The sequence below is a fragment of the Columba livia genome, chromosome Z (assembly GCF_036013475.1).
Source record: "Columba livia isolate bColLiv1 breed racing homer chromosome Z, bColLiv1.pat.W.v2, whole genome shotgun sequence".
NCBI lineage: Eukaryota > Metazoa > Chordata > Aves > Columbiformes > Columbidae > Columba > Columba livia.
The window spans coordinates 78,569,088-78,594,250 of record NC_088642.1 but is presented as its reverse complement, the minus strand read 5'-3'; the positions used below and the strand labels follow the sequence as shown (position 1 = coordinate 78,594,250).

Genomic DNA, 25,163 nt, shown 5'->3' with positions numbered 1-25,163 from the left:
CCTCCATATGACTTGTAATTGGAAAACACAGCGAAAATCCACACAGGTTCATTTTCTGCGATATTTCTGTTGTTTCTTTTGGTTTACCACTGTCTCATAAAGCAAAAACAGGGTCCGTAAAAGACTGGAATCTATCACCCCCCTGCAGCCAGCCCCGTCTAATTGCGGGAGCTTTACACAGACATTACAATTTCTCAGGCTCTTTGCCAGTGCTGGAGCTGCCGAGACCCTTTTAAGCTTACAAAGCATTTTGACTATCCCTAAAAATAATAAAAAATTATATAAAAAAAAAAGGATTGTCTGGCACACACACACACACACAAAGGAACAAACAACTCAAAAGCCCCTACAAACAAAATAAACAACTCGAAAGGCGAGGGCTGGGGAAGGAAACATCTCGAAATAAAACGGCAGTGGAAAAAACTCGGCGAACGCCCGTTTCGAGTCACTTTCGCGGCGCTGCTCGGAGCGGAGGGAGCTGCGGGAACCGCGCCTCCGCCAACATCCGACAAGGGGCAGAAAAGCCGGGATGGGGGGGACACATATCCCCGGGGATGCGCCTGTTCCCGCCGGGTTCCCCGGGCAGCCACAACAGGGCGGGAACGGACTGAGGGCGAGAAACTGAGGCGAGAGAGCCCCCAATATGGACAGACTGGGGCCGGGGCCACCTCAGCGGATCCGCCTCACCCCGTATCCCTCCGCGCTCCAGCCCCCCGCTCCCCACCGGCTCCCCCGCCCCTCGCCCCGCCGCCGCCGCCGGGGGTGTGTTTTCGCGCCGTGCCCCATCAAAGCCCCTTCTGTTATTGAAATATGAAGCCGCTTCCTCCCCGGCGGAGGCCGCTGGCGGGAGGCGGGGATCGGCGGGGCGGCATGGTCACCCGCCGCCCTGAAGAAACGTCTCTTTGTTCGGGCGGGAGTGTCGGTCCCGCCTCGGGCACGGGCAGCTTCGCGCACCACACCCGGGTCCCTCCGCTCTCGCCCCGAGGTGTGTGGGCAGCTCGGGCCCCCAGCCTGCGGGGCCGCCGTCTCGGGGTTCCCCCTCCAGCCGTCCCGGCTTGGGGTCCCGGCTCTGGCCCGGGCTCGGGGGTGGCTCCGAGTCAGACAGCGGAGGGGACCGGGCCCTCCGCCGCACACACCCGAAATGCCTCACTTGCGGCCACCTGCACCTCATTATTTGCCACTGGAGAAACGCAATACGCCTCTTTTTTTTTTGCACTTTTAGTATAAACCACAAACCAATACACTGATATTTCGCAGCAGGGTCCTGTTTGTTTTTTGCTTTGGTGTTTGTTTTGTTTGTTGATGTGTTGTTTTTTTCCTTACAGTGTATGTGCTTTGACGCTCAGCAGCGGCTGACCCGGCTTGGTGACAATGGTAAAACCAATGCCTTCAGACGTGCTTTTGCACCAGGACGTGTTAGGCTCTGGCATTTCCTGATCGAGTTAGGATTGATGAGCTGCAGCCTCTTTTGATGGTGGGAGTTTGACACCCACAATGATGAAAGCTTAGCAGGGTCCAGGCTGAAAAATGATGCTGGGGAGTTGCAGTGGATGTGACACAGTTACATTCTTCTGTTCAGCGTAGGAGAAAGGGGGGGGGAAAGGGATAAAATGAATCTGCAAGACCAAGTTGCCTGGGTTACCTGCGTTTTTCTAATCTTGGAGAATTTAGAGGCTGAGGGTTCAGGCATGCATTTCCTAGCACTGTTGGGAGATCAGGCATCAAGAACCTTATATGTTTTAAGTGGAGGAAGAGCAACTACACCTGCTTTCAATTCAAACAATATTATTTGGACCCCAATTTTCCAACCTGTAGTACATCATCAAGTCTTGGAGTTTTTTTTTTTCCTTTTTAATTTGTTCTGTTGTTTGATTTGGGGTTTTGTTTTTGTTTTTCTGTTTTAAATAACAGACACATTTAGAGATACAACTGTAGCACCTTTTGTCTGCAGTTGTAAGAGGCGAGATCTAATGCCTATGTTTTTCATGCTGAGGCCTTTAGGGGGTTAAAGCCGCATACTGCACAGATTTTAGCAGGCTCCTATGGGGTTGTTTGTCTCCTGATGTGAAACACACCATAATCCAGAGATTTTTGATGCTGGAGGAGCACTTTGGCCCGAGGTGGTGTTTAGAAATTGCATAAAGACTTGAGGCCACCAGTTGGCTGTAGGGTTTTGTGATGACAGTGCAAGGCATGTTCTGTATTTGGGGTGTAATAAGAGAAGCTGGGCTTGTTTCCTGGATTGATAATTCAATTGGAAGTTGGGGGTAAAGCGAAAACACAATGGGATCCTGTTAGGTCCAGCTGTTTCCACCACACTACACACCCCCACCCTTCAGACATCACTTTCTCCCTGTCTGAAACCACATTTCCCACCTTAGAGTTAATGGTAGGGTGGGGGGTAAATAAGGAGAAGGGGCTGGGAGTGAGCAGGGGCAAGTGGTCAGAAGTATCATATTTCTCAGGGTGTCACACACCCTAAATCCCTGAATTCAATGATCCTTTCAGAACTTCAGGAGGAACACTACCAGCTTTTTTTTTTTTTTTAAAACTTCTTTTTTTTTTTTTTTTTTAGCCCTGTATAGTCTTTAGCTCGGGACTTGTGTACGTTGCAAGGACTTGTGTGCTTTTTTAGGTGCGGATCTGGGAGGGGTGGACCTAAGGGGCGAGGACAGGGACCTGGAGGGACAGGGCAGTGTGCTGGGACAGAGAGGGTGGGTGTGGGTGTGTGTGAGAGGGAAACCGCGTGTGTGGGTTTATTTTTTCCTCTCATTCCTGGGGTCTGAATGGAAAGCACGTTGAGCTGTAATTAAGACATCTTGGAGGCGTACTTAACTCATGACGTGTTGCTTTTCTTTTCCTCTCGGTGAGAAAGTGGCTTTCTCTTCCCTGAATCAGGTCCTCTGCCACCCAGAGCCACAAAGAGACATTCGGGACATAGGCACACACACGCACACGCAGACTTAAGGTGAGCACCAAAAACTTCTTCTGCACTTCGCTGTCCTCTGTTTCAAACTGTGAGGGAGTTCTGAGAGCATCTCAACTCGGGAGCTCTGCACAAGGTAAAAAAAAAAATAACCAAACTTTTGCGAAAGTTTTTTTTTACTGCTTTATTTCTCTTAAGTTGGATGGGGATCCAGTCAGCAGTGGCTGTGGCATCAGTTCCAGCGCTGCTCTGGAGGGATTTTCAAGCGATCTAATTTGGCAGCTGAGGTGGGGGGGTGAGGACGAAAGACGGATTGAAACCGGCTAACTTCAATGTGCTTGACTTTAAGTGCTCTGTGTTACCAAAGGACAGATCATATTGCAGCTGCAGATTCTGTCTGAAAGACAAAAAGTTGTATACTTCTTCTCTGTGGCTTCCTCCTATGGGATTATACATTTCACAGAGATTTGTCTTTCCGGAGGGATTTCTCCATCCAGTCAGAGACTTTTAGAAGTTTTTAGGATGTAGGAAAAGGAGAACAGTAGACTGAGCAGGAGTTGCAGGGGCTGCAAGCACATTTGCATAAGTACCGACCATCCAGTTAGAGGAAAACAATTTCAATAAGATGTGATAAATTACATACTGATGTCATATTTGGCTATTTTTTGTCAGAGAAAGCCTGAATAACATTTGGCACATGTTGCTGTATTGTCTCTACTCACCAAGAAAGTTACAATGCCACAGCATTTTGAAGCTGTAGCTGCATATTAGCTAGTCCATGGCTATGATAACATTTTACTGGCTATTTATTTGGGTTTTGGGGTCACATACATATAAACGTGTCATTCAAAGTGTTTTTCATAGCAGAACAACTTGTGTGGTAGGTTTAGATGTAAAGGTTTGGAAAGCATTTGCATGTTTGAATTAAGGAGGTTTATTGCTATTTGTACATCATTAGAAAGGGGATTAATTACTGCTAGGATGTTTTAGGGCAGAAAATGTTGCTGTGTGTGTTGCTGTGTGATGTCATGTAACTGATACAACACCTTCAAGGGACTCTGGGAACTTGGCAGTGTGTACAAGAGAATCATATAGATTGTTAACAGCAATGAGTTTGAATTAATGACCAGCAAGACTGTTTTAGTGCCTAAATGTGGAAAGGAGCCATCTGGAAAGATTAGTATTATTTTCTTAGGAAAAACATTGTTAGGAATAAGTATGATGTGGTAGTTGAAAATGTAGATACAGTGAGGCTGTGTAACTATGGATACACATCCTTTCAATAAACACTGTTTCTGGAGTATTTTCAGCACGTGGAGAAATGTATCATAAATGGGGAAGATTATTATCAGCTCCTATGGCGAGGGAATCAGGAGTCAGCAGTCTCATGCCAAGGCATGTCACACAGACCGGCAAATCCTCGTGCTACAAAGAGACAGCTCACGCTTCCTTGGTTTTCCATATGTAATGGAGGCAGATCCTCAACTCCCGTAGAGCATAGCTAAATGGAGTTTCTCTGAATGCATTATCTAAGACTCTAACCCACGCATACTTACCTGTATTACATTTAGTGACAAGGGAAAAGGAAAGAAGGACGAGTGCAGGGGGAAACAGAAAGAAAGAAATAAGAGATGCCTTTCAATGCAACAGTTAAAGCAAAATGGGGAAAACAATTTTGTAAAGAGCAGCTTTTTAGAGTTAAATAGAAAAGAAGTGTAATAATCAAGACGCTGCTGGTTTGCATTCAAATTCTGCAAAAATATGTGTCTTCCTAGTCAGATTCTTGAATGTATAAGCAGATTCCAATAAGAAAGAGAAAAAAAAGCCCTGTGTCATTATGAAGAAAGGCAACGTCCTCTTCAGAGACATGACTGACAGTGTAATTCACAGCAAAGCATCCTTTCATTATAAACTTAGCAGGTTGAGTTTCCTCTCATTTTCAGTTTACTAGCAGCTACTAAATAGACCCTAAAATAGTACAAAGTCTTGGGGTTGGGGAGAGAGGTTTCAGAAAAGGGTGGAGGGTTTCTGTGGCATGCTGCAGTGCAGCTTTGTATTTACAGTTTGTAAAAGGATGAGAAAAGCATTTTCTGCTGCAGGTCACAGCCTCTGTGCTTTTATGCTGATATGTGTCTAAAATAAATATTTTTATCCTTTATTGGTCACAGTCTGGAGCCAAAGGAACTGTTATCAATACTTACTTGATCAAGTCACTTAACCTCCTTGCCCCTCAGTAGAAATCTGGAAACAATATTGACCAACCTTTAAAAAGTGTTTTGAGATCTTCAAGTGAAGAGTGACTTTGCAGTTGCTTATATTTAAATATATTCAGAGTTTTCCAATTCACTGCAAGGATTAAAGTGTGACAACTGCAATTAATATTTTCTTCTTTTCATTTGCCTTTTCATTGAAGCGGTAGTTAAGCTATTATTGGAGGTTTGAATACTTTGCATTTCTGTTTTGTTGTAAACCTGACAGTGTATTTTATTACTTAGAAGTCTCTAAAAATGAGAAGTTTTGGAAAAAAAATTATTTTCATGTGACAAGCTGCTTCTGTTGCTTGTGAGGAAGTATTAGACATTCTGTCTCCGCTGTTAGGAACTGTGGTGTACAGTACTGCACTTGAAAAGGTAGCTTGTAACTGGTAGGTAACAAAATGTTCTTTGGGGTCTGAATATACTTAGGATTTCAATCAATGGTGTTTAAGGAGGATTAGAGGAAACAGCTGGCTAAACAAATATTAGGTGTAGAGTGGATGCAGTGGTATAAATTAATAATGCAGTTCTTTATCTGCCGTATGAATGGAAGGTTTTGTGGAGATAAGACGACCTACACACGGTCACTGCATGCCACCTAGTGGAGACTGCAAAGAGTCTTTCAGAAGGTTTTTCTTTTATTCAAAACATCTGTAACTAGTCCAGGTGCAACTTAACTGTAGGTGATTAGTTTTATTCGGTTTTAACTATTAAAAAGTATCAGCCAGCTTTTTTTTTTTTTTTTTTTTGTTAGGGGAGGTTCTTTCTGCTTTTAAAGTGCCTATTAGATTTGATAAAAATCAGTATAGCTTGTATTTAGTGTAATTAGCCACTAATATCTATTTCCAATGACTTATTACATCATTGGTAACACATATCCACAAATTAACACTTAGTTAGACATACTGAGCTGTTCCTGGAAAAGTGAAAAGATTTCTGTACAAATAATGGGGCAGGAGAGGCTATGTTCAGCAGGAAGGATTTCAAAGCTCCTTCCAAAACTCTTTATCAAGTAGGAGGTGCTTTTGTTAAACCCCCTTTTATTTTATCCCTGAATATTTTGTCCATGGTAAGCATAGACAAAGAAAATATTGATTATTTTTTTTTTGGGGTCGCTAATAAATGGTTATAAACTCTCTCCATCTTCTTTTTCTGTGCATGCCATTTATTTCCGCCTTCCTTAGACCTCACACACACTTATCTCTTGGACTAGTCTTTCTCTTTATTAGGGAAAGGAAAGTTACTTTTTGGTCCAATGGATTGTTTGTTCAGTAGTAGTTGTTCAGGCGCTGTCACCTCTCATAGCTCTAAGGGATTCCATGGTTTTAAGCAGGCATACATCAATCAAACCATGCTTTGCAACTGTTTTTATGCTATGTGACCGTCTTACATGCTTTTACTTCCTGAGCTTTTTTAGAATTTCACCATAATCACAGCTTCCACTTCAGTCATCTCCTAGGTACCTAAACCAAGTGATAAAACTATGGTTCTGATCCTGCATTTTTCAAGTAAGTGCCACAATAGCTACTGGAGCAAAGAAATGTTACAGTACTTGGCAAAATCAAGCTCCCTGTGCTTTGCTTCCTCCTGATTTTCATCACCGTCTGAACAGTAAATCAAATGGCAACACCACACTTAGCAGAACAATTTCCATGTCCGTCTCATTCACTTAACTTTGAAAACACTTTTTTTTTTGTTTCCTTTTAATTAGTACAACAAAATGGAAGTCTTGAACATGATCAATGGCTCTGAAAACAAACATTTGAAACATGCATTAAGAAATCACAGAGCAGTAATCTGCACTGACTACTTCAAAAACTTTTCCCAAGATTTATGTGAAATATTGCCATAGGAGGTTGTTAACATGATGCAGGAGTTAATGTCCAAAGTAAGAAGGAAATCTGCCTTTCCAGTAATCAGGCAAAGTTTACAAATCAAAGTCTAGGAAGGTAAAATACTACAGCAGCAAATGGGCTAATTGATTTGATGCTGTGCTTCATAGGTGGCTACCATTATTTTTAACTCTGCCTGGCCTGGTATTGTAAATCACAGGCACTGTTAACTGAATCAGGCCCAAACTGTATTAATGAGTCTTTGCCAGGCCACAGAGTCCCTCCAGGACAACGCTTTGTGCTGGTGTCACTGGCACACAGAATCACTGCCATCTCCTAGAGCAGGGCACATCAGATATTACAGCAGAATCTACACCGTTAATTGTCTGACATAATAGAAATAAAATCATGACACCAGGAGAATGTCCCTGGATATATTCCTCTTGCTTCAAAAATGTCATCTTGGCATTTGTCTTATAGCAGAAGACCATTATCTTGAGACAGCTTTCCATTAATAATACCTCCTAATTACTTTAAATGCTTGCAGCCTACAAGGAACATATGGGCAATGGAGACAGGTTAGATTAGAAATGTGTTTGGCAGAAATCTGAGTAGTAGAAAACAAACGTTTCAAGCTACTCCAGGGGAAAAAGAAGGAGAAGTTACACAGAGGTTGTTCAAATTTGGGTTTGATCACTTTTGGTCTGTACTTTTGCAAGTGGATGTATTGGGTTTGAGGGCTTTTTTTGCATGTTATATCATGTTAATTTGCACTGTTTATGTCAGGGCACATGGTAACTCATAATCTAAAGTGTATCAATAAATATTAGTGCATTGTACAATGAGGTATACCAACATCTATTGTGATTAACATTTCTTTACATTCAGAATTCCTTTCCTCAATAATGCCTATACACATAGATAAGAGGCAGTCTGTGTGCATCTATGTATGTATGTGTGTATATAAATATATATATATTCACATACCGTATTAGAATATGTAATTTATTTTTTGGAGTCTGGTGATTGAAAATCAGTTGTGTAAAATGACACACTGGTGTTGATTTATGGTTTTTAGGGTACAGGCTATTACCCTCCATTGTTTTAAAACCAGTGATTCAATGTTCCACAGTGCTTGGCAGTGTGTTTTGGAAGTTCATACACAAAAGGCATGGTACAGCACCACAGTGCTGTGAGATTCTGATCCAGAAAAACAACACATAAGCAACTTTACTTACATTAGTAATTCAGTTAAATCAATAGAAACTCAGACAGGGCTCAGTGAATGAAACTGTTCATCTCTTTGCAGAATGGCATCCATAATATTACACATGGCTGATCAAGAGGCATACATGAAGCTCCTATCCTGCAAATCTGTTTAGCTTTATAGACATAAGTACCTCAGTGATGTCAATAAAGTGTTAAGTAAAACTATACATATTGACAAAGAGCAGAGTGATGAAGACCTGCACCTATGGAATCTCTATAGAAGTAGTACACGTTTAATGTAGGAAAAAGCTTTGATTGCTAAAATAACTTCTCAAACTTTCCAACTGGAGCTGAGTAACTACGCATCTATTTATTAAAACTTGAGAAAATACATACTACAACCCAAAATATCTATGGGCTGGTTGTTTTTTTTTCTTTTCCTTGAGCATAATTTTAAGCAAAATAAAAAGCCAGCCTTGAGTCACATACAAAAATACTGCCTGGAAATGGGAGAAGCACACTGCAAATTTTTCTGTTTTGTAATAGCTACAAAAACATTATAGTGATGGGCCCAACCAAGAGATTTGTAATAACAATATCTGAGAAAAATAACATCACAGTAGATGTAGTAGTTCTTTTACTGAAATTGCAGTGGTATGTGTGTTGCAACTACAGCAGACCGAGACAGTGCTGCCACCTTCTGAAACACGTCGATTATTGCCTAAGGTAATTTGCTCCCATTTTCAAACATCCGAAATGTTGTACATGCAGTAGTGAAGCTCTGGGTTTTTAATTTCATGCATAATCTGAAAGATTAATGAGCACATCGTAATTATCAGATAAACTATGTTTCTGGATTTTCAAATGTCTGAAGCAAAATTTGAAGTTTTGCTGAGTATTTTTACTTTGATTCTTTAATAGCTTTGGTTTATATAGATTTAAAATAGTTGTACAAAGTGTGATTCAGCTTTTATTAGCAAGTCAAGCAGGCAGGCAGATTTTGCTTGGTTTGTTTTTATGTTCAGATGTTGTTGTATTTATTCTTTGATTGGTTTTATAGAGCACATTTTCACTGGTGTACTGAAATAGACTACAGTTGGACTCAGTGATCTTAAAAGTCTTTTCCAACCTAAATTATTCTAAAAATTGCATTAATGTAGTGAATTGTGTATTTATCTGGTTGTGGAAGTGGTGATGTGTCTGGTCACATACATCATGTATGCTGTTCTAATGCACTTTGGGGACTTAATGGCCATCTCTGTGAGCCAAGAACCAACGAGAGACCATAAAGATGTTGATGTCAAACATTTTCTGGATTTTGCCCAGCTGAAACAGTGAATGGAGAAGATGGTAATTCAGGTGTTATTATTGGTAAAGTTAACTACAGACTACTATCTTTTTACTCTTGAATATTGATTGAAGTGTGTGGTAAACTAGATTATAATCTGTCCACATTGTACTGCAGATCTGTTCTCTCAAACGTCGTTGCAAATGAGAAAAGACACAGATGTCAATAGATGAGGTTTAGGTTTTGCTAAAGAAGTCATCTCTCCACACATTTAAGTGCCAGCCTAAGAGGCACCATGTTCAGAGTCATTTACACAGTGGCTGGTGCCTGGGGTGGGAGGCTGGTTTGAAGTGACATTGTCCCCTACACCCCACGCACAAGGGAGCACATAGTGGAAGACAGATAGAAGCACTTGGCTGCTGCAGGGGTTATCTGACTTTGAACACAGCCCCTTTCAGTCTATAAACCACGTGCCAGTGAAAAACCAGTTGCACTCCAGATGTGTGACATGCCGATCTCATTCTGACAACATCAAATATAAAAACCAGAAAAGACCAGGTATAAGTGGAACGTCTGTACTGGAGCCAAAGGTGCTGTGCCATTAAATAAGCAATGATATGTCCTGGGAAATCCAGCAGGAAAAAATGCAATTTTTAACCAAGAAATCTCTCGAAGTAGATCAAAAGAATAATAAAACTGTTGTTTTGTCTGAGTGGTTCTCTTTAATACAAACATCTGGTCTTTTAGCCAATGAATGAGTTGTTGCATGCAGTTTCCAGGCATTTCATTCTGTTTTCCCCCGTGAGCAGGCAAATAGAAGCAAGCAACTATTACCTTTTTCCAAAGCAACCTCCATATCCAATTGCATCTGCATTTTGATGTCTGTTCCACTCTGATCAAATCAGACCATAAGAAAAGCTTTCAAATTCAGTAGGGCATTCCCCGGTAGGATGGAAGAATGATAGCAGCATGTATAACATCTTCATAAGCAAGCTAGAAAGATACTGTCGTGATAAAACTAGTGTTACATGTTTTCAAAACTGGTTAGGAAATTGATATCTCACAGAAGCACATATCAAATAGTATTTTGCCAGGGCTAGTCAGCTTTGGTAGTCTTCGATGTTTGTCTTAATAACTTGGATAATGGAATAGAAAATATGCTTAAGTTTTAGAGAACACAAAATAAGGATGGATTGAATTACTTTTGAAGCTATGCTTTGAAGTTAAAATGTTCTTGCCTAACTGGAGAAAAAACTGGAAAAAGTTTTCAACAAGTAGTGTGTGGTAGACTGAGGCAGGAGGAAAACAGCCTATAAAGATGAGTAAGGTTTAAGGTCTTGTTTGAGGTTGTTCTGTTGCTAGGTACTGCACCTTGAGAGCTGTATAGTCAGCCAAAGTTATACAGAAAATAATAAAAATGATAGTTTAGGAAGCATGAGTTGGAAGAACCAGCTGAAAAACCTAACCTAGCCTAAAGATGAATACACTGAAGGACAGGCGTAATAATAGTTTTTAAAAAATAAAAAGGTGTTACAAAGGGCAAGTGAATCATCCACTCCCCATGTCTATAGCAGAGAAAAGGAGAAGTATAGGGTCCGTCTTGCAGTCCGATTGTTTCAGTTTTCAATACCGCATTAGACAAAATGGATAGCAGGTGATGACTCATTTTGGCTCTCTGAAGGACAGCGTTTCTACAATTCTACTGAATTAGGTAGTTTTGTTTGGGAGAAATACTTTTGAAAATGTTTATTTGCTTCAGCATCTAAACAAGCAGAGGACTATTTAACAAAATCTAAATAGTTGAATAAGTTTTCACAGTTTGTGGCTCATGAAGATAAACTCTCTGCTCTTGAATGCATCTTTGCAGATACAGTTGAGTCCAGTCTGGCCTCAGATATCATCTGGGTAAATGGACCTTGAGAATTACTTACTTTTAATCATGTACTGCAAATCTGAGATCAAAGAATCTTCCTCGCCTATGCATATCACTGCACTGAGTGATTCATTTTAGGTACCAAGTTGATAGAAATTTTAGATGTACTGTTTTTCAAGAAGTATCAAGCAGCAGCAAATATGCAGAGACTTATGAGATAATGTCACTTGAATAGAAAATTGTCAAGGAATAATGGTAATCTATCAGAAAATCAAACCCATCGCATTTATGGAGACCACTGTAAGTGCCAAGGGAAAGAACAAACATTTATTTCCAGACCAGGAGACGTATATCCTATCAAGTCATGTTGTGAGAGTCTCTTATTTTTGGTGCATCTGATGACTGATGCAGTTTCTGTTATTTTATCTGAGGAATGTTGGTTCGGGACTGCACCATTAATGAATTACTGCAATTTGTTTGGACTTCAGCCTTCTTCTGACTTTATATTGGGGAAATGTGACTTTTTATTTCTAGTTAATTATGAGTTTTAGCGAACGTGTATTTATTTCTGTGACTTGCACTTTGGAAAACTGTCACATCAGAAAACAACCCTCCTTCTGCAGGCAATGTTATTCATTGATTCTTTGATTGTTTGTTTTGGTTTGTTTTGTTTTTAAATTACACCAGAAGCTGCCAAGGAACTATTGATTTATGGGTTTTATGCTTTTATATATATATATATATATATTAGTACCAACTGTCCAGTTTATATTGAGTTTCTCACATAAAAGTTAAATAAAATCTTACAGATGCGGTTTCATAATGGAGCCCACATGTTGGAGGGCAACAGCTCACCCTAACAAATACATCTAAAGAGAGTGAGATGAGGGTCTCCAATGTAGAAACACACTGTCTTTGAGTTCCCTTGACACCAAATAGCCAATTTAGCTTATTTCTTGTACCAGACTTGAATATGCTCTAATACATGGCCCAAAGTCATTAGAAATCCAGAATCTTTGTTCAATACATTTTGACTTTCTTTTAAGTCCACAGAAATGCCACCTATTAGCAATGGCTGTTCTGGCAGTGAAGTCACAGTCCCATTGTGTCTGCTTCATGGAAATTTATAGATAGTCTTTGTAGTCCAGAGGAAAACCAGAATCAAGAATATGCATCTTCTTTTGCAATTAAAGGTTTGTAAGTTACTGTGCAATGTGCAAATAAGTAAGAACAAAAGGACAAATTAAACTCTCTGCTGTAACTTTTTTTTCCCGTGTTTTTAGGATGAATATTGTAATTTTAGGAAACCTTGGAGTTCTGAATAAAAGTGTAAAAGGCCATTCTGATTATCTGTAAGCTCTTCCCAGACTTCAGGAAGGATGATCTAGCACAAAGAAAATACAAGTGGGCTTACTTCAGGGAGAATTTGGTTCATATTTCTCTGTCATAGAGCTTTAAATATGGCAGATGGCCTACAAAGCACAACAGTCAACTCTTGCAATTCTCCTAACATTTTGTGGGTTTGTTTTATTAAGTCATCAGTTTTGAAGTCATAATATTAGATAAGAGTCTTGACTCCCACTAAGAAAAATCTTTTTGGTCTTTGTGCTTGCAGTAGAAAGCCTGAACGTGTGAACCACAGAAGTAAATTAGATAGTCTTAACTACATTATTTAGTCTTGCAGTTCTCTGTATCGCTGGTTTCAGTGAGACTGAAAGGGGCATTCTCACCTCAGTGGTGCCCAAAGACACAAACAGCAGGCAAGGGACCCACGCAGAAATACAAGAAATTATGTTTAAACATAAGAGAAAACTGTGGGGATGATTGAACGCCAGAACAGGTTGCGCTGAGATGGTAGAAGTGTCTCCATTCTTGGAGAACAGTCCAAACCCCACAGGACACAGCCCTGAGCAACCAGCTCTACCCAACCCTTCTGTGAGCAGAGCAGTTGGACTGGACTCCTACTGTCAAATTCATATTTGCTCATGTGTCATCTAAGACTCATGGTACTGAAGAGGAAAAGTGTCCTTGATTTTCGCTAAAAAGGGCTGTGGATTCCTTCTTGGCTGTTGGATATACAAAAGCACAAGAATAAAGAAGGATAAGATATAAAAGAAAAATTATGCCAAACCTCCACTCTAGCAGCATTTTCTGATGCCATTCAAGGAAAGAGGAAGAAGGGCAAAAATAGTGGGAAAGAAAGAGTGGAAAATAACAACATTGCAATGCTGCTTTTCCTCAAACAAGAACAGAGATACATTAAGAGGAAGCTCACCTCTTGTCTGCATGGTAATTACTGCTGTCAAATGTTGAACAGTCCTCTTAAAACTGTTTTAGCTGAAGAAAGAAGCAAAGACAGCATGCAGAAAACATGAGTCTCATTTACGCTGTTTCCCAATTGATTCTTCAATTTCTTATCATGCAGCCCTTAATTGCTCTTGGCTTTGACCTTTAATGCAATTCTCCAGCACTAAACTGATCAGCATCTCTAGATTGACTGAGGAGGCTATGGGTGCATCATGGTTGATTCAGTGCTAGAAGAGCCTTTAGAAGTGTTATCTTTCATCTCAAAATGACTTCAAATATGTTCCATGTAGTGTATTGCTTGGACAGTGAGGAATGAACCAACACATTTGCCTATGATTCTGACCTTTGCTTTACTTCTGAAATAAAATCACAGTAAAGGATAGCCAAAGGTCCATAGGCACAAAATAGATCATTAAGGATAATTTAGTGCTTGTTGTGTCATTCTAATGTAGTTTATAATTTTTCTGCTGCAGGAATTCTAGTATAATTACAAGTCAGGCAACTTTATTGAAAAACTGAAGACCAACACCTTCCTGCTTATATGTCCCTGCCACTGAGACTGAGAATTTCTCGGTGCATAACCAAGAGCCCACAAAGGACCTAGAGGGAATTATTGCCATCTTAACTATTCGCTGTTCAAAGGGAAGCACTGCAGTTGCTGTACTAGCAGAAAGAACATAACACAGTATCAATTTGGGATTCAGGCACCTGAAAACATATTAATTGTTGTATTTTAATTCTGTATAACTTACAATAGGGAAGAAAGTATTACCTAGTAGTTAAGACATTTTACTGTAATGAAATTTTACTTTTGCTTGAGAAGCGCAGTTTCAGTTCCCTGCTCAGACTTAAATCCCTGTGTGACCTTGAATAATTTGGGAGCTCTTAGTCCTTCATTCCTCCATCTATAAAAATGGGATGATAAAACTTCTCCTCTTCTCACGTAGGTACTCAGGTACTCACCTAGGCAACCTCAACAGTTAATCTGGTAGTGGTACAGTGCCATCTATAAAATGTGGCTGTGCAACCAGTTCAGTCAAGCAAGGCATATTTATTACCTCCAGTCCAGTGCCGTATATATTTCTTCTTGTGTCACTATCCCTGTAAGTGTGTATCTGCCTTTGTGCAAGCTGATTTAATCCTGACCATCTCCCACGGCTTTGGGAGGGATTATAACAAAGGAAATCCAGGGGAACTGCATGGACAGTATATCTATATCATCGATTGTTGCTCAGTTGATACCACATCATTGTTTTTTATGCTAAGCTCAGGGTTCCAAAGGGCTTTATGAGCTTTTGTGCAACACTGAATCACAGCAAACTAGTCACTGAGCCCAAAACAACAATTCCTCTAGAAGCTGGAATAGTTCTCAGCACTCATATTACTTGGGGCTCTCAACTTCTATCATACTTCGGTCATTATTCCAGATAGAGATGCCTGCACGCTAAAGACGATAAGAAAGTAAGAAGATGAAAATGGGAGTGTAGGTAAATAAAATAATTTAGATAGCTTAAGAGTACTGGGAATTGTATAATTTAAAAAAGACATCTTCTGCCCCAGAATTTTTTCCATTTTCTTTTAGAAAAACTACAACAAGCTACACAGAGAAGATGTCAAAACAACAACAGCAAGTTAAAAAAAATAAAACATGCCCCATGTCACTTATATCTGTACACATTTTAGTGATCAAAGTTAAAACTAAAAAATACATATAGTCGTGTAAATTGCACACATTTTTCAGTTCAAGGAAACCCCCTTTATTCACCTTGTTTAAGGTATATTTTGTGTAAATACTCATTTGTTTGTCTGCATAAGTAGAAGCTCAAAATGCTTTGAGCAGTGAGGTTATTGTTGCATATGAAGAAGACAGTTCTGGCTCCTGCTTTGTTGAAAATATTAACTTTCCCTTGTTTGCTTTTCCAAAGGTTAATACAGCAGCCTAAAAATTGTTAAATAATTACAGTAAAGATTGCATATGCAAATGTCTTCCGGCTCATTGACCTAGAGGCCAATTATATTCCTTTTGATTTTCCAGCTTCATACTCCCTTTAAAGTATACATAGCTTCTGAAATGAGTAGTTTATCAATTTGTAGGCTTAATGGGAATATTTTAAGGTTTTTCCTACTGCATATTCAAAGCAGGTAAAATTATTTCATATGCTGGCCAGCAGCATCATCTGTCATGTCAGTATGTCTTGCATTCCATCCTAGCTCCTTGGGTTAGATGGATTGCTACTGTCATAAAGGTTTTATTCCCCCGTGTACTGAAGGAAGGATTCAGTTATCAGAGTATGCGATCTTTTCTTTGTAAAAGCATTGGAAGGTGGCTAATTCAAGTTTGAGAAAGCTAAACTTGGAAAGCCAAGCTTCCTGTTGCACTAAGTCCTTGTCTAGCTATGCCACTTCTTAGGCAATGGCAGGCTGCAAAGCCTAGGCGGAGCTGTAGCCTTGGGCAGGACTGTGCCATCAATCTTTTCTCAAGCTGTGCTCCCTTCACAAAACCTCTTTGGCAAACAGTGCCATGGATCTGACCAGCTAAGACATGTCCAGGCACCTGGGTTGACTTTCAGCCAGTATATAAATCCTTGCTCTGTTGACTTCCTGATTATATTTCCATGGGGTATGTGCTTGATAAAGATGTCACAAAGTAAAGGTCCTATTTTGAAGGTTTACCACTGTAAAGAAGGCAGTGAGTTTTGTCATTCCAAGGAGAAGGGTTCATATTTTTTCTTGGTCAAGCATCTTTTACCACAGGGAAAGCATGGGAGACAGAACTGGAACAGAGAGCAGAGGGCCACTGGATGGAAGGGAGCAACAGGGAGAGCAACGGTTGCACCTGGGCAGGTGGGGCTGCCCTTCTCGCTCCCGTAACACCCATTGTTCCACTCACTCTTCAAAGTGGAGACAGCATCAGCCTTTCCCTTGGGCTCTGACGTAGGCGAATAACGCCTAGAGACTACGCCTGATCCAATAGTCCTAGCAGTTGCCTCTTTGCACAAGCTGCCCTGAGCCACCTTTGGTAGCATATGTATCAAAGAAGCTTGACTCTTTAACCACTGCATGAGAATTGCATCTGACATCGCCTGTGTCAAATCTTCCTGCATTTTCCTGTTATTCAACCCCATCAGTGTAGCACATCTTGTGTATATTAATTTCAGACGGAACACTGGATCACGGCACCATTTTGCACATCATTAAGTGCAATCCCAAGATACTTTGATTTTAAAACCAGTTTCTATACACCACACATTTTAAGCTGAGTATATATTGCTTAAGGAGATTTCAGGGATTTTAGAGAATTTAGGATCTTCAAGATTTGAGTGTGTGGGAGAGGATGTTTATGACCTTAGATTTCCAGGAAAGACAACATGAAGTTGAGCAAACAGTAGTAAATGATGGTTAAAAAAGTGTGGTGCCTAATCCTATCCTTGTTGTGGGTAGATATGATACATGCCACAGCAATGTGGCAGGAGTGGCACATGGAACGTTTAATCCAAATCTCTCAGCAGTTTGTATGTGCCCATCCACCTGTTTGCAGTAGTTGACGTCAGTGAAATAGCGGAGTACTTCTGCTGAAACTGTTACCCATGAAAGCATTAACTGTGTTGTGTTTAAATAGTAATTGCAATGCTTCTGACATTATACTTTTAACTCTTTGAAACAAATAGGAGCTGTGGGTCCCTCGGGGAGATATTGTCCTAGGCAGAATACTGCAGGGTTAGCTAGGAACAACGGAGCTGCTTGCCACAAGCTCATTTTCAGGTTTTCTTTAGAACCATGAAAGTAATACTTCATCTTTACAAATCACTTTTCATCCTTTCATCTTAAATTGCATTACAAAGATGGCAACTACCATCAAGTCATTGGGTAAAAGTGGAGGTGAAGTTAATATTTTTTTTCTTTTGTTTTTAATAACAACTTATGTTCTGGAACACATTTAGCTGTTTCAAAGCAAGGAGAAGTCTTATGATTTTGCATTCTTATAGACATCCATTATGCAGAGAATCCTAAATACGCCAATACATACACATGGTGACAAACTCCATTTACTATATCTATGCAATGGCAGCATCCTGTGCACTGCTCTGAGATATTCTGCAAAGCCATCATGAGACGCAAGTAACAGTGCAGCAAGGAGCACTTTGCCAGAAAATATTTTCAGGTCAGGATATTGCCTCGGTTAGCTCACACTGCTGAAAATGTTTACTGAATTTATAGCAGCAAGCTGTGGATTTCTCTTGTGAAATTAATAAACTTTGCTTCAGTGACCAAGAAGTATAGACAGTGTTGTTTAACCACTCATCTGGCATGCTAACATGCTAAACCAAACAATATTTGTCTTTGACAGTACCTACTACTCGGTTTTGCCAACTCCAAAAACTTAGATCACTTTTCCTTTTTTTCTGATGGCAAACAAAATGGAAGCTGTGCCTACACAGATATTATTGTCTTTTTCTTTATCCTTGTAAAACATTAAGAACACAGCAGTCTCAAATATCTTCATACGGTTTTGAAAGGTTTAGCTTAGATTTTTTTTTGTTGGTTCATTAATTTTTGTAGGGTTTTTTTTTTCATTTTTTCTTTTTTATTTTCGCCACGTAGTAACATTGTTCTAGGTGTTTTAGCACGTCTAGACAATCTATTTCTAGATGCCCTAATAGTTAGATTTTCTTCTCTTATTTTCTTACCATGTAAACACAAGAAAGGAGAATTCAGATGGAAGCACGGTGGAAAATGATTACAGCTTTTCATGAAGGGAAGGAAAGCTTCTAGGAGAGTTAAAAAGTATATTTTGGATACAATCAGAATTGACTGACAAAGTGGAGGTGCTTTACAGCCACAAAAGTTTGCAGTGAGCACAGAGTGGCTGGATATTAAATGAAAGGATACTGAACTGTAGTCCTGCATGTTCTTTCTTCCTGGGATTTACTGCTTGTTATGCCATGGCACAGCAAGGAACTGCACTCTGTTGCTCACTGAGCAAGTGTGAGGTGTTTCACTGCAAACACATTTTTATTTCCTGTCTGAATAATATTGTGGAAAAAGTTTCTCACAACATTTTATGAAAAGGTAAATAAATAGTAAATAAATGGTAGAAGTGTTGAAGAATTATAGACAGAAATCAGCTAAAGTCCAAATATTGTTTCTGAATTCAGGGCACGCTATGAAAGTCTATGTTGTAGTCAAGGTGCTATTTATAGCTTGTACATTCGGAATTTACGCTAGAAATGAGTTTATAACGGAAAGTATGTTGCGTTACAAGTGTACCAGTATCTTTATTCCAACAAAATCTAATTTGAGACATTTAAACAGAGGTGTCTGCAGTAGAGGACTTGTGTTAAAGCTTTTTTTTCCTGTTCTTATGACCAATTTGAAATCCTTCATAAAATATGTGTGCCAGTCCTTTTATAGTAAAAACGAAGGGAATTTCTCAGCTCTTAAATAGCATCTGGCTTTACAGCCTTTGATGTCCCAGTTTTAAAATAGAGGTCACCCACTAACTCACACAGTAACTGCAGGGAACGGTGCACAGCCACAGCGCATTCTCAGTTCTTTCTGTGGTTTTGGTTTTCTCCTTTTGCTCTCACTCTGCTCCCAAGGGGTGAGATCTGTTGCAGCCACCCTCTGCTTTGTGCAGAATGGTCTGTCGACTGGCAGTTTGTGAGTATGAATGTCAGACTTGACTCAGTGGAGCTGGTGAGGGGTCTGGAGCACAGGTCTGATGAGGAGCGGCTGAGGGAGCTGGGGCTGTTTAACCTGGAGAACAGGAGGCTGAGCGGAGACCTTATTGCTGTCTACAACTACCTGAAAGGAGGTTGTAGCATGGAGGGTGTTGGTCTCTTCTCCCAGGTAGCAAGTGATAGGACAAGAGGAAATGGCCTCAAGTTGCACCAGGGGAGGTTCAGATTGGATATTAGGAAAAAATTCTTCCTGGAAAGGGTTGTGGGGCATTGGAACAGGCTGCCCAGGGCAGTGGTGGAGTCACCATCCCTGGAGGTGTTTAAAAGATGTGTAGATGAGGTTCTTAGGGATGTGGTTTAGTGCTAGAGTTAGGTTATGGTTGGACTCTATGACCTTGAGGGTCTCTTCCAAACAAAATCATTCTGTGATTCTGTGATGCATTCTCCAGGTTGTTTCCCCAGACGACCTGCAAACCTTCCTGCCGTCATACTTCTGCCCTTACTACCAAAGGCTAGACTACAATCTGCTTTGCTTATTACGGCATTTATGCACTCACAGCTGCATTACAGCTGACCAAGAGCTATCTTCCCTTGGGTGGCCCATGTAAAGCACACCTAGAACTGAAATCCTGATCAGATGCTCAGCCAAAAAGAGTTCCTCTCCCCAAGCTCCTCACCCATATTCTTGGAGAAAATAAAAAAAAATGCCAAACTTGTTTCATTGCTGCAATTACTTTTGCCTTCGCATGGAAGAGAAAGTATCACATCTCTTTAATTGCTTTTCCATGCAGCACATCTGAGACACTGTGACTCCCTGAGACTAAAATGCCTCTGGTATCTAACGGCAGGAATTGTTCCATCTTGACATCAACTAAGATCAAAGCTAAATGCCGCAAGTTAGTCTAGAAGTGCAAGGAAAACGGTTCTTATTCTGTATTTATATAAAACAGATCCATGACTGTACCTCAAAAGATGTGTCACGTAAATTTCAGATGAAAATAGCAGAGTTCAAATGCATTAATTCTATATAGAGTAATCTTTTAGTGTCATGTTGGAGGTGTGAAATTGTTCTTCATTAAATGCAGGCTTCATATGCAGGCTTTTATGTCTATGTCAGATTTAATTAGACCAATGACCTGATTTTTTAGGAATAGTTTTCTTCTGTCTACTGCATTTCCAGTGAGACTAGATTATTAAAAAGTTCATTTATTATATTTATGTTTTTCAGATTATTTCAGTTCGAGGCTCATAAAAGTGCTTCTTAAATAGTATCCATTCCTCAAATTGACCAAAAGACAGGGGTATTTTATAAGATTATTATGTGCCAGCCGATTAAAGCATGTTTTATAATCTTCTGCTAATTTCAGTGGCATTTCTTTACTATTTTTTGCTACAGTATTAGCTAGGGCCACTGAAATGATAGACTCATCTCCCCTTGGGTGAGCAGTCCTTGTGAGAATGTTAAATTAGCTGTTGTACATGAATAAACCCTTTTTAAAACAGATTAACCATTACACAAGTATGAAGGAGGGGTGGGTGTGGAGATTGCATCTGGGACCTGCTCAAGTCCATCCCACAAGTTTGCAGTCCCAGAGAACAGCAAGTTAATAATTTCTGAGTAAGTATTCACTTTCTGCCTGGGATCTGTAATAACTACCTAAGTAGTCATTGTTATTTTTTTTCAGAGCAGATAATAAAGTGCCTTGATACTTCAAGAGTAAAAGAGAGAGACAAATTATTTCATTGCAGGCTTTGTGTTTGTTAATTTATCTCCTTGTCTCAAGTAGACATCTCTGGAAAGAAGATGACAAAATTATTCCTGCATGCTGGTTTATCTTAACAGGTTTTACTGGTGCAATCATGTCAGCCAAATGTCTTGCTTTATCAGAGTATGTTCAACAGCAAAAGTTTGAATGGTCGTCCAGACATATGTACATATACTGGTTCATGTACATATACATATATACACATATACATATATATAAATATTTGTATTTATCTATGTAGCATTGTATATGTAGAAGGGGGGGACTTGAGATGGGTTTCACCTTTGTTCCTGTTGTGGCTCAGGCAGAGCATCTGCCCTCTAGTTCACAGTAGTAACAGCTACTGCAGCCCCATCATGGCCAAACTGGGGCAGGTTTCTGGTCTGGTTCAAGCACACAAACTGGACGCTTTCTGCAATGTAGCCGTGGCACAGGAGAGCAGGAATTGGGGTCTGTAGTTGCTCCACAGGTCACTTGTCCGCTGTGCCATGTACCATTGGTACAGGTGTACCCATGTAAGAAAACCGTACGTTCTATAAGAGTTCGGTTTTGCTCACCAACTGCTATCAATTATACTCTTGGAGGCTTTTTTTCCTCTTACAGCTATGCCTACATGAGGACTGACCTGTCAGCATTGCCAAACCTACCTAGCTAAATCAACAAACCTTCTCTAGTGTAGATTAAACTTAATTAGGGATTAGCACAGCTCCCAGTGTCTTGTTCGGCAGCCCTCAGGCTGGGAGGTGGAGCTCTGCTAAGTTTAGTTCATGGAGGCCTTCACAGGGATAGGTTTGCATGTTTTGGGCTTTTTTTTTAACCCTTACTATTTCACTCTTTAAAACCCGTGTCTTGGCAAAACTGCCCAGCTTTTAGACTGCAAACCCTGACAATTGGATGTAAGTGAATCTGTGCATTTGGCCTCTGAGAAAGACCTGAAACTGAGCTGACCCAACAAGATTGAAACTACTGGTAAGTGAGAGATCCTAGAACAGTGTTCCCATGCCCTGTGTGCTCTGCAGTTTCTGTGGCTTGGGAAATTTCTACAGGTCACTGAGATGAAAGCTGGCTTAAGTAGAAGCCACTATCTGAGTTAGTTTATTTGATAATTTATGGTCCTAGCAGAAAATCACAACCTTAATTTTCAAAAGCAATACATAATCCTTGCTGACACATGGCACAAATATCTCATGCTTTGAAAAATAGTTAAGGTAGATGATGTTACATGTGCTGTGGAGGAAAATTACAGTTATTCCATAGTACAGACTGTGGAGCATGTGAGAAGAAAATAGTAGAAATCCTGTTTTTCCAGAGCAATCCTTAGCAGATCCTCCAGTTTCATCCTCTTCCCTGTGGGGCAATAGAGGCTTTGGCAGCAGCCCCTGCTATTACCACACCAAAGGGAAAACCAATTCTTTTCCCACGAGCAACACTTTGGGGCAGAGAGTCAGTTTTAGAGAGGAGTAAGCATTGTTTCCATTGCTTTTCAGTTCTTCACCCCAGGCCATGGTTTTAACACCCCTGTTTACAGTGAGTGGATCTTACTATGGAAATTTTCCTCTTGTCCTCACAAGCACTTTGTCACTCTACAGGTACTTGGTGTGAAAGTCCCAGCAAAGCTTTGGTAGCTGAGAAAAAGGGCATGAGAAGGGCTATACTGTGTCAAGGCAAAAGGCAGCCTTGCTCAGTGTCCAATGATCATCTGCTGTAGCTGCTTATGGAAAGACTATATATTAAAAAATATATCTATATCTTCAAATATCTTCATAAGAGATCCCTGTCTGTAGAATTTGACTGTTCCCAGGATTCCCACCACCCTTCACAGTGTGACAAACCCTGCCCTGTAAGCACAGCTTCACTTCAGATGTGAGGATGTGGGTTGGGTAACACTGTTTGGAGGGTGTTCAAAGCCTCAACAAGTGCTATTCGAGAACCGGGGATTGTGTCTGTGAAGCTGAAACAGCCTGCATAATTGTGTTAAAGCACAAACAAAAGTCTTGCATTTATTCTGGGTGACTGTAGAAAAGCTGATCCGTGTAAATTAGCTTGGGTAAGTGGCACTTGCAAAAAGTATGTGAATCCTATCAGTTTGCCGTTTATTTAAACTGGATATCCTACTTATGTATTTTTGAAAACCCATTCATTATCAGCCTACCAGTGTTGCAGTTATTATTGACAAAGCAAGGGTATGGCCTTTTCGGGCATGATCCAAATCAATACGATTTCATTGTTAACTGAGTTTTCTAATTCATGGGTTCTCAAGAAATCCTGGTTTTTTGTCTATGGTTTTATTTCTGAAATCTGCACAAGTATACTTTACCTGAAGGACTGACCAAAAGTCAGCAGATGTTGCTGGCAACCCAAATGTCAGAATAGTTCAATTAACAGTGACATTGATTTTTTTAAAATGTCTTCTGTTTCATGTGATATCTCAACAAATTAAAACCCTTAGGCTTTTGTTCTTACAATCTCCATCTTTATGTATAATAAACTCAGCTCTGTGATGTCTGTGGCTTTCCACACATTATTTTTCTTACTATATGCTTATATGTTACTTAATTTTGCACTGCAAAAACAGGTGTTTCCTAGATATAGATTCTTCACTCACGTCTTACTACATCTGAATATATCTGAATCTAAAATATGATGTACTTTTGTTCTTGTACTAGGTGCACTAAACCATGTACTCTGCAAGTTGTTTTGCTTATGCAGCTTTAGAGAGTTTTATTTACCATGATATGTTCTACATTATGATTTTATCAAACAGTTGCAAATTACTCAGTTAATCTTAATTCTGTATTTTACATTTTCCGAAATTTACTCAAACTATCGTAGTATTTCATTATGAGGATGTTAAACCAGGACAGTGTGTTTGGAGAAGCTCCTGTATTCTTTTTCATTATACATTTTGATTTATAAGTATGTGTTGAAATTATCTTTGTTTTGATTTGTAAGTATGTGTTGAAATTATCTTTATTTTCTCAATATTGTGAGTCATTCTTCTTAGTCATCCAGAGTGGAAATGGAACTGCCATTTTCCTCTATTTTTACATAATCCTAAACATCAAAAGCATCACAACTAGAATGTATGGTGGAAAGGTTGCATTGCCCTATGACATGTCTGGAGCATAAGAGGTTTCTTCTTCGCATTTTGCACATAGCCACTGCAGCAAACAGAGCCAAACCTTCCATATGACTGAGCATTGCAATAGTCAGGCCATTAAGCCAGCCACATGTGTCTCCATTTCATTTGCAGATACTTAATGATCTGTATCAGGGAGAACAACGTTGTTATGTAAAGCACAGAATCTACTTAGGAAATTACAGGAGTCAGATACCAAGTCAGAATATTAAATGTTTCTGAGAGATATGTCTCATAAGAAGTCCCAATGATGAGAAGGGTGTTTTGCTGCCAGAGCTGAGTATTACTGAGAGCAGGTTTGTAGCTGCCTGTGGAGCATTAGGAAGCGTCGTCTGAGTATACTGGATATCATTAATACCAGTAGCCAGGAGAGCTTGGACCTGTCATAAAATAAAAGACCAAAAAATCTGCTTGGTATAGGAATTGATTAACCTACTCAAACTGAGGCCTTTGCAAAAGTTAGGTGTTCAAAAACGAACAGAAGGGACCCCTGTGTCATAACCTAGTCCTCTTCTATCCACCTCCCATTCATCCCAGGCAGTTTTTCATAGAGTAAGCAAGTTCTTATTTAAAACTAGTAGTGTTTCTTTCTTCCATGCTAAAATGTCTTTAGGAAGACCACGATTTTTTTTTAATCATTTAGTTTCCAGTTTAACTTCTTTATGGCCCTGATTGTTCTGTTCCTAAATTTTAGCCGGAATGTTATTTTCCTTCTCTGGCATTTATTCTGTGATATATTTATAGAGGGCAGCTATATCTTTGCTCAGCTGTGTTTTGTCAGACCAACCAAAAGCTCTTTTGGTCTCCCTTTATAAAACAGGTTTTCCTTTCCTCTGGGTGCCCCAATAAACCCTTGCCTGCATGTGTCTGATTTTAAACTACCACCC

The 25,163-nt window shown here is 39.9% G+C and overlaps 1 protein-coding gene across 16 annotated transcripts in view; it reads left to right on the top strand.

Moving 5' to 3' along the window:
* The first annotated feature begins 832 nt into the window (after positions 1 to 832).
* Positions 833 to 25,163, top strand: part of HAPLN1 (hyaluronan and proteoglycan link protein 1) — a 67,932-nt gene continuing 43,601 nt past the window's right edge. The window contains exons 1-3 of one of the 16 annotated variants that reach the window (XM_021283730.2): positions 833 to 985; positions 1,326 to 1,374; positions 2,876 to 2,968. The gene's annotated coding sequence lies outside the window, so the exon portion shown is untranslated. The other 15 variants (XM_065046484.1, XM_065046482.1, XM_065046473.1 and 12 more) reach the window with 15 other exon arrangements.